This window comes from Amphiura filiformis, chromosome 15, assembly GCF_039555335.1.
Source record: "Amphiura filiformis chromosome 15, Afil_fr2py, whole genome shotgun sequence".
NCBI lineage: Eukaryota > Metazoa > Echinodermata > Ophiuroidea > Amphilepidida > Amphiuridae > Amphiura > Amphiura filiformis.
In genome coordinates this window covers 6,542,563-6,553,031 of record NC_092642.1, presented here as the reverse complement: position 1 = coordinate 6,553,031, position 10,469 = coordinate 6,542,563, and the positions used below count along the sequence as shown (strand labels likewise).

At 37.9% G+C, this 10,469-nt stretch overlaps 1 non-coding gene across 1 annotated transcript; it reads right to left on the bottom strand.

The window, feature by feature from the left end:
* Trnas-aga (transfer RNA serine (anticodon AGA)) lies at positions 1-82 on the bottom strand. Its single transcript has one exon. It is a non-coding gene; the product is annotated as a tRNA-Ser (tRNA).
* Between the last annotated feature and the right edge of the window lie 10,387 nt (positions 83-10,469).

The following is a 10,469-nucleotide window of genomic DNA, read 5'->3' as shown; positions in this document are numbered from 1 at the left end:
CGTAGTCGGCAGGATTCGAACCTGCGCGGGGAGACCCCAACAGATTTCTAGTCTGTCGCCTTAACCGCTCGGCCACGACTACCTCTGCATGATACGAGTAGGCCATATTATCTAATCATCAATGCATACATAGGCAATATGGTTGCGGTAAGTAGAAATAGCGTTGTGTAAAGACTACCAGATGTATGATAAGCTATGAATAGATGGTGAGGCACAACCGAATATGATTCATTTAAAAACAAATAGGAAAACAGAACTGAGGACACTTCTATGATGGTACGGGGCACAGCGAAGTAAAAAAGAAAACAAAAGTGAAATTCGTAGTCGGCAGGATTCGAACCTGCGCGGGGGAACCCCAACAGATTTCTAGTCCGTCGCCTTTTTTCACTAATGACAGTCCATGACTAAAAATATAACTTTTAAATTCATAGAGTAGGTAACAATCAAGAAATGCTCTATGCTTTCACATGATTATATCAAGGAATGCTATTGCTTGGCAGTAACAATTATTGTCTCAAGAAATATAATATAGAATAATATTAATAGCTAATTATATATGTGCTATGTGCTATTTTTTTAACGTATTGCCCGCATCTCAGGATGCACTAGTAGTCAAAAAATGTAAAAATCTCAATTTTGTGGTGTTATTTTCAGCAAACACAACATATGTCTATAACGTAGGGCCTACATATCAATTGTTTTTACTATATACACTTATTTACTAGTGCTGCTATACACTGTGTTTCAGCTTTAACAAATAGACCTAAGTGTTAAGTCTATAAGGAATGCTATATTTAGGTTTGTTTGTGTGTTTTGTTATTGTTTGTTTGTTTATTTCTTCGCATATCAAAAGTCTGTTTAGTTTAATTGTAGTGTGCATTATCGTTTCTCAGGGATTGTTAACTGATGCTCAACATAAAAGGTGCAGCTTTATGCTCAGAGTTTAGATAGGCTGTGTATACCTAATTTATTATCATGCTGTAGGAGTTGTAATAATAATATCATCTGCATAAACACAAACCTTTCAACTCAATTCATTATAATTATAACATTTATTTCTCGAGATGGTAATAGTATCACAGACGTAAAAAGGTGAGACCGCTAAAGGGAAGAAAGAGTTTCTTCTCAAACTTCTGATCAAATCGAATCTTTAAGAAGTATAACAATAAGAGAAGTGAGAGGTATCAGAGATAAATACAGACCTGTCATTACCAGTTTTCTGCTATTAGACCATTGAATAATATTGGCACGTGTGACAGAGTTTGATGCGGGGAATTTTCTCTTTATTACACAACAAACCCCCGGGTAGTTTATGTTACGTGCCCGTGATTTATCCCTGGTGTCCCACATCGGGAAACTGTTCAGTTTTTGTAAGAAACCATTGCTGGTATTAAGTAAAGTGATCGGTGTTGACTCGCTCTACCATTCAATGTTATTTCTACGCATCTTTTTCCCGCCAAAATGCTAACGCAATATGGACAGCTCTGGAGGTGCCGGAAAACAATTGGATTCTGCCGCGGGTGTGTTTAAAGGATCCAAATAAGTCGTGATGAGCTAGATTGGGTGCGTTTGGTTGTAGCTGGTGTGTGCATGCATGTGCTTACAGGTTATGCTCATTTCAATATTTTCATATTGTTAATGCTCTTCAACAATGAGATGCTAAAATTTTGCTCACAGAAAATTGTGGAAAATTTATCATATTTGCTGTATGCCCGTAATAAAGAAAATGTGATATTTTGGTTAAAATATTGTTGTCTACTGCAAATAGCATTCTTAACAAAGCTGTATCGATATATATCATTTTGGTGTATCATTCAGATCATAACATTACTATCTGTAGACAGCGTTACATGTTGTGATCAGATAACAACTTTGTTATATCGGTGTATTAGATGACAACTTTACTCTCTACCGCAGATAGCATTCCTTAGTATATTCAGATGACAACAATTATATCTATCGTAGATATCACTCCGTGGTGTATTCAGATGACAACATTGCTATCTACCGTAGATAGCATTCCTTGGTATATTCAGATGACAACATGCTGTTTACCATAGAAATCATTCCTACCATAGACAATATTCGTTTGTATTCGAATAACAACATTGTTATCTACCGTAGATAGCATTCGTTTGTATTCGAATAGCATTGCTATCTACCGAAGATAGCATGCTTTTGTATTCGAATAACAACGTTGCTATATACCGTAGATAATATTCGTTTGTATTTTTTATTATTTAAAAATAACAACACTGCTATTTACCGTAGATAGCATTCGTTTGTTTTCGAATAACAACTTTGCTATCTACCGTAGATAGCATTCGTTTGTATTCGAATAACAACATTGTAATCACCGTAAAATAACATGCGTTTGTATGCGAATAACAAAGTTGCTATCTACCGTAGATAGCATTCGTTTGTTTTCGAATAAAAACTTGCTATCTGCCGTAGATAGCATTCGATTGTATTCGAATAACAATATTGCTATCTACCGTAGAATTCTCTCTCTCACTCTCTCTCTCCCCCTATTTCCCTCTCTCTCTCTCTCTCGCACTCTTCCTCCCTCTCCCTCTGTCTTTGTCTCATTCGTTCTCCTCACTATCTCCTTCTCCCCCCTCTCCCTCTCTCTCAATCCCTTCTTTTTGTATACAGTCGAGTCCTCAATCGCTCGTTTTGAAACACGGGCAAGTGACAATTGGTCTTCATAATGGCTATGGTATTACTAGCGGAAAGCAATCATTGGTTTGGCTGGAAATGCTCCTACCAATTGTCATAGAAGCTTAACCGTTCATGCACGATATTTTACAGATGCCAAATCAAATTTGATAAATTCTGAATAACCCCGTACATTAACTTCCAAGATGTTTTTGTCTGCAAGAAATATGTTATGCTACACTGCCTTTCATGTAATTCTGCCGTTGGTATTGTTTTTATACAACACTATACAAGCGTTGAATAATAACAGTATTATAGGATCACCGGTGGCAACTAAACCAAGAGATGTAGTTATTGCATTACACAATGTAAAACATATGTAGAATAATTGGCAATGATATGGGAGTCCTTGCAGAAATATACAAGTTATAATATAACTTTATATCCTCAGTTAATGCTAGGATCAAGTTATAATGAGATTGTTACGATTGTGTTGTAGTATTTGTGTATAAGCTCATCTTAGTCATGTTATGCCATTAGATTTATACATGCAATGTTTTTATTGCAGTGTCATATCAGAGCGTTTGAACAAGGAGTTACATTTGTTATTTATCTTTATCTATAGTCAAAATAACTGATATTTACCCTAATCATCTTATTAAATGCTGTCTACGGTAGATAGCACTGCTATATAGTAATAGTATATAAAATAGGAAAGAAAGAAAGAAAGAAAGAAAGAAAGAAAAAGAAAGAAAGAAAGAAAGAAAGAAAGAAAGAAAGAAAGAAAGAAAGAAAGAAAGAAAGAAAGAAAGAAAGAAAGAAAGAAAGAAAGAAAGAAAGAAAGAAAGAAAGAAAGAAAGAAAGAAAGAAAGAAAGAAAGAAAGAAAGAAAGAAAGAAAGAAAGAAAGAAAGAAAGAAAGAAAGAAAGAAAGAAAGAAAGAAAGAAAGAAAGAAAGAAAGAAAGAAAGAGGTAGGAAATCGGAAAGATGAAAAAGTAGGAAAAGGGGAAAAGAAGGAAAACATAATACTCGTAGCAACAAAGAGCTTAATAAAGTTTATGAGAGAGCAGCTTTATATATCATGTACAATCTTGTTAAGTGACCGTTGGATTGGCATGTCAATCATGTTAATAGTAACAAATGACATATCTGTGTTGTGAACATGACACATATCAACTAAGAGCTGTAATCAAAGCAAGAAGGGTGAAAGACAAGACATGTGAGAGAAAAGATGCAAGAAGTGAAAGACTGACAGAAACAAGAGGAGGATCAGCAAAAGGGTGAACCAAAAGGACAGCATCCCATCTACTCCACTTTTGGTATGTCTTTTCTAGATACCTAGTCAGTGTTCGCTATGCGCTATAATATGTAATGTATTATGTAATTCCCATTCCCGACAGTTCAATATTCGCGGCTTCGGGAAGGAGAGGAAGAGGTCTAGAGGAACATGAAGAGATATAAAGTAGGGGATATAGAAAAGAGATTGAGTGAAGTAAAACGAAATGATAGAAATAGAAAAGAGAACGAATGAAGCGAGGTTGGTCGGGAAAGAGATGGAGAGAGTTAGAGAGAGGGAGGGAGGGAGAGAGGGGAGGGAGGGGATGGAAGGAGATGGGGAGGGAGAGGGATAAAGACAGCGAGGAAGGGAAACTGGGGTCGTTCACTTGTTCACATTACCATAGATTCATGATCACATGCGTAGATGTATTTTGGTTGAAAATATTGACTGCGTGAAGTTCACAACATAATGGGGGTACCGTATGTCAATTAACTCGGTGGTAATAAGGATGACTTTGACGACATATCTCGCGGATAAAATGTCCAACATGTCCAATGTCTGTAATTTCTGTAAGTTGTAAAAAATAAATGCCAGCCCCGGGCGGGATGCCAACATTCGTATTCTGAATGCGGGTATGTTTTTTCTTATACAAAGGGTGTATTAGAATAAAATCCAGATCAGATCGGACTTCGGTTCAGCGCATTTTGAACAGCTACATTGTAGTCGTCAATATTTCATAATAATCTGGATTATATCTCTCACAGGTGCTTCAACATAACATGACAGCCTTAGGTTGGAGGAGGAGAGAATAAGAAAATGTTGTCGAATTATTACTATTTTTGCAAATATTATTTGTCAAGACTTAAATAACATTATTTTTGCAACAAGTTTTCAAAAATGTTATGAAAACGTTTAATACCCTTTATGCAGCACGATATTCAAACGATTTTTCTGGCAACCATTTAATTTTTTAGTGTTTTCTAAAACGTTTTGTGTTTGCTGGTGTCTACCGTCAATATAATTTCTTCGTATATATAGTCAGAAGACAATAATGCTATCTACCGTAGATAACATTCCTTGGTATATTCAGATGACAATATTAATATCTACCGAAGATAGCATTCCTTGGTATAACATTCAGATGACAACATTGTTATCTACCGTAGATATCATTCCTTGGTATATTCAGATGACAACATAGTTAGCTACCGTAGATAGCATTCCGTGGTATATTCAGATGACAACATTGCTACCGTAGATAGCATTCCTTGGTATATTCAGATGACAACATCGCTATCTACTGTAGATAGCATTCCTTGCTATTGCTATATATATTTGTAGATGTCCCGTGTACTCTCTTAATTCAATTAGATTTTGCAATAGAAGAACTGGAAGTTCATATCATCATGAGGAAATTTAATCTACTGTAGATAGCGATATTATCCACTGAATATACCAGAGAATGCTACCTAATAGACACAAATATAATAGGGCTATCTATTGTAGATAGAGATGTTATCTTCCGAATAGGCCAGGAATGCTATGTACGGTAGATAGCACTATTATAATATGAATATACCAATGAATGCTATCTTCGGTAGATTGTGATATTGTCGTGTGAATATACCATGGAATACTATCTACGGTAGATAGCAATCTGAATACACCAATTAATGCTATCTTCGGTAGATAGTGATGGTGTCGTCTGAATATACCAAGGAATGCTATACGGTAGATATCAATATTATCATCAGAACTGAAAGAGGTCCTGATCATGCAAGTGTAACTTATTTAGGCCGTACGCCACATCAAGATACTGCAAAATAAGCCACAAATAAAACCTGAAATTGATGGCTACATTTTGTCAGAACCCATATCAAATTACACATTCGACGCCCTTCACTTTCAGTTAACGTAAACAACTGTGGTTTATCAGCGGAAAGTTTCTGTCAAATTTTCATTTTATTTTCATATTTTCTTGATAAAATGTGTCAGCACTCAGTGTTGTGTATTATCATCCCCCCCCCCCACTCACTCACTCACTCACTCAACCACTCACTCACTCAACCACTCACTCACTCACTCAACCACTCACTCACTCAACCACTCACTCACTCAACCACTCACTCAACCACTCACTCAACCAACCACTCACTCAACCAACCCACTCACTCAACCAACCACTCACTCAACCACTCACTCACTCACTCAACCACTCACTCAACCACTCACTCACTCAACCACTCACTCACTCAACCACTCACTCACTCAACCACTCACTCACTCAACCACTCACTCACTCACTCAACCACTCACTCACTCAACCACTCACTCACTCACTCAACCACTCACTCACTCAACCACTCACTCACTCACTCAACCACTCACTCACTCAACCACTCACTCACTCAACCACTCACTCACTCAACCACTCACTCACTCACTCAACCACTCACTCACTCAACCACTCACTCACTCACTCAACCACTCACTCACTCAACCACTCACTCACTCACTCAACCACTCACTCACTCAACCACTCACTCACTCACTCAACCACTCACTCACTCAACCACTCACTCAACCAACCACTCACTCACTCAACCACTCACTCACTCACTCAACCACCCACTCACTCACTCACTCAACCACTCACTCACTCACTCATTCACTCACTCACTCACTCACTCACTCAACCACTCAACCACTCACTCACTCAACCACTCACTCACTCACCCCTACCTTCACAATCACACACTTTATCACTTTTCAATTACATCAATCACATTCATTCTTCCATTTACTCATTGCTCATTTTGCGTGTGGAATAAGCAATTATTCTATAATAAGCAATTTCATAAAAATAATATTTTCTTTGCTTAAAAGAACAGTTTGCTGTTCAAAAAAGAACAATATTATGCACTATTAGTTATTCTCAGCTCAGCTCAGCGTCAACATGCTTTGTCTTGGGTAAAGTGAGGTATGTGGTCATGGGGGCAACATTTCGGCAAACTGACCCATGTTTTGTTCTTTTCTGCCACTTTTTGACAATTCAGGCCGATTGCCCCCCGCCCCACATTTCAAGCCGAATTGGCGCTAAATGTGGGTAGTTAACTAGTATAATGATCATACACATTTAATTACTCAAGAACTTCGCATGTATATACAAACAAATGAGCAGCAAACCTTGATATAGTTGAGTCCCGGCCAGCCGTGAGTTAAGCATGATACAGGTTATTGTGGAAACAGTGACAGAAATAACGATGTGGACCTTTAAAGAAGCCACCTTCCTTTAGCTGGAGGTGTTTATAAAGCAAGATAGACATGATAGATGTATTTAATATCCGAAATGTCATTCTCTTTTAGTAACAATGATTGCGGCTGACAGTATAACACGGGAGCCCCATTGCAAACGACTTTGTCGGCAAAAACGAGCTATGACAGTGAAAACAACGCAAAGTGCGAACAAATTATAGATAAATGTTTACTGTGAGAAACATTAATGGGATGCAATGATGGAGATATAGTTGCAGGCTCCTTCTTATTCTACATGTAATTGATGAGTATGGCTCCACCTGATTGAACTTATCACATTGGCTGAACTTTGTCGCTGGATTCTCCTCGGTGCATTTCGTGATGCTATTTAGTAATAAGTTCTCTTTGTCGCTCCCTAGATCTTTTCTTGCCTGCATGCATGCAGGTATTGTAGTCTACTATGGAAGGCATTATATAGCTGGATCCAGTATACCAAACATGATGCAATCGTATACATATATTTTAAGGTTCATATAATATTATTGCACATCATGTGACCCATCCATAGATCATTAGCTTTACGCCCAACCCTTACTCCTCTTCCCCATGTTTTGCTCACCACCCCTTGCATCTTTTCGTCACTATCTCCGTCTTTTTGACGCTATACCTACTTAGAACAGTTGGAAGACAAACCAATAAATCAGTGGAGTATATAGCTGAGGTTTTTGTTCGGGAGTGGCGAAATTCAAGAGTTGAAGGTCGGGCCCAACTTAGTCCTCAAAAGTGAAAGGCAACAAAAATACAATACCGAATTGCATGATTTTTTAAACAAATTCTTCTTTAAAAAAACGCAAAACACAGTTTCACAACTGCATGGAGGGACAGGGACCAAAATGCAAATTTTCGTCACGGAGGTGGGGGAGGGGTCGCCCCCTACATCCAGGCAGCTATGTCACTGCAATAAATCAAGCTCTTAATGCCCGAGTATATATGATTCGAGAAAAATATAGTTACTTTTAGCGACTAGATATGTTCACATTTAGGCCTGTTCACCTGGGATTCACCTGTTCACTGGAACCAGGCGAATCTTAGAGACTGACTACCATATTCACACCATTATATAGTTAGTTTTGCAAGGCCCCTGCCTGCATTCGGAGCTGTTTCACCCCTCTCCAACCCATCCTGGGTCATTGATAACGCTTCCAAACTCGTGACAAAATGTTGTGTCTTGTATTAAGACATATAATGAAGATCGGAAAAAACATAAAAATGGAAGTCTGCAAGACGCAACATCAGACATGTCCAGTGAAGCCAGTAAAAGCCAAGACACTTCTCCAGTAATTAAGTCATCACGCAAGCATTTCCAGAAATATTGTGTTTTTCACGATTAACATTTCTCTTTGCTGACCTAAAAATTGGGTAGGGAAAAAGTAATAATTACTTGTGCGATATGCAATAAATGCACCCTGTACATTACAGGCTTTTGCTTCACCTATAGATATAGCAATGTTGTCATCTGAACACATACCAAGGAAAGCTATCTACGGTAGATAGCAATGTGGTTGTCTGAATATACCAAGAAATGCTATCTACGGTAGATAGCAATGTTGTCGTCTGAATATACCAAGAAAAACTATTTACGGTAGATAGTAATATCAAGGAATGCTATCTACGGTAGATAGCAATGTTGTCATCTGAATATAACAAGGAATATTATCTGCGGTAGATAGCAATGTTGTCATCTGGTATATCAATGAATGCTATTTACGGTATAGATAGCAATGTTGTCATCTGATATACCAATGAATGCTATCTACGGTAGATAGCAATGTTGTCATCTGATATACCAACTTCCAAGGACTGCTGTCTACGGTAGATAGCAATGATGTCATCTAAATATAACAAGGAATGTTATCTACGGTAGATAGGCATATACATTACTATCTGATAAGATTTGCTGGATCTAAAATTGGGTAGGGAAAAGTATTTTACTAGATCGATTTGCAATAAATGCACCCTGTATATCACAGGTTTTTGCTTCACCCTATATGTGCGCACGTCAACCCAATTTTGCTTGTTAGGTTCCTTTCGGGCCTGTTCCACCTCGTTCATCAGTTAAATGTCTTCGTTGTCTTTTCTTTTATCGCTCCCTGTGTCTCACCAATATACTAATATTATTCAATGTCAAAATTCATCAGTTTCATAAAATAACGACTTTAGCGGAATCCAAACCGTTTGTAGCCTAGGGTCTGTTTTCGTCACCTCTCTTCTTTTATGGTTGTTTTTCTTCGCAAATTGCAACGCGTCGGAGAATTACCGCCCTATCGCCATACATGTCTATAATCATCACTCAATCATCCGTAGCAGTACACTGTTTTTAAAAGATTGTATTTATTTGACAGAAACTAAAGTTGTAAATATGATTTGGCAATGTTGGAATTATATATTTTTCGTAAAGCGAGGTATGTGAATTGTGAAAAAGTTGATGTTTTTTTGAAGACGATGGTGTTATTGAACTCTGGTTTGAAATAGAGCCTGCATAGTGCATGGTAGGTTTGAAAGAAAGAGAGAAAGATGGGGGGAAGAGGGAGGGAGCGGGAGAGAAAGAGGAAGGGAATGGGGGGGAAGGGAGCGAGAAAGAGAGGAGAGAAAGACGGGGAGGAAACGAATGAGAGGAGACAATAGTGAATGAATGCGAAGAGAGCAGATAATGAATTAGAGCGAAAGAGAAAAAAATAAATTAGAGAGATCAAGCAGAAAAACAAATTAGAGAGATCAAGCAGAAAGGGGGAGAGGGGGAGTAAGAGAGAGTTGGAGAGAGAAGGGGAAAGAGTGAGGAGAGAAAGGTAAGAAGAGGTGGATGAGAGAGATATCAGGAGAAAAAAGAAAGGGACTGGGTGGAGAAGAATATTATTCGAAGCAATTACATTAATCCCAGTGAGCACTAGGCCTATACAACATCAAAGTACATGTATGTATCTTGTGTTTGCTCATGAAAATTCATACTGAACTTATCGCCCAATGACCTGCTTTTATTCCCGGGGGGCACTTCAATATGAAATGGATATAGGTGTAGGGCTGGCACTTTCGCACTAAGGGGCATTCGGTGAGAGCAAAATGTAAAAAAATATGGGGTCATTGGGTGAGAGCATGATTTTTGGCATTCGGTGAGAGCAAAATGTAAAAAATATGGGGTCATTGGGTGAGAAAATGACAAAAAACAGCGTCAAAAAACCTCGAAAATCGAATTTTTAGTTCAAAAAGGCTTCAAATTTCTT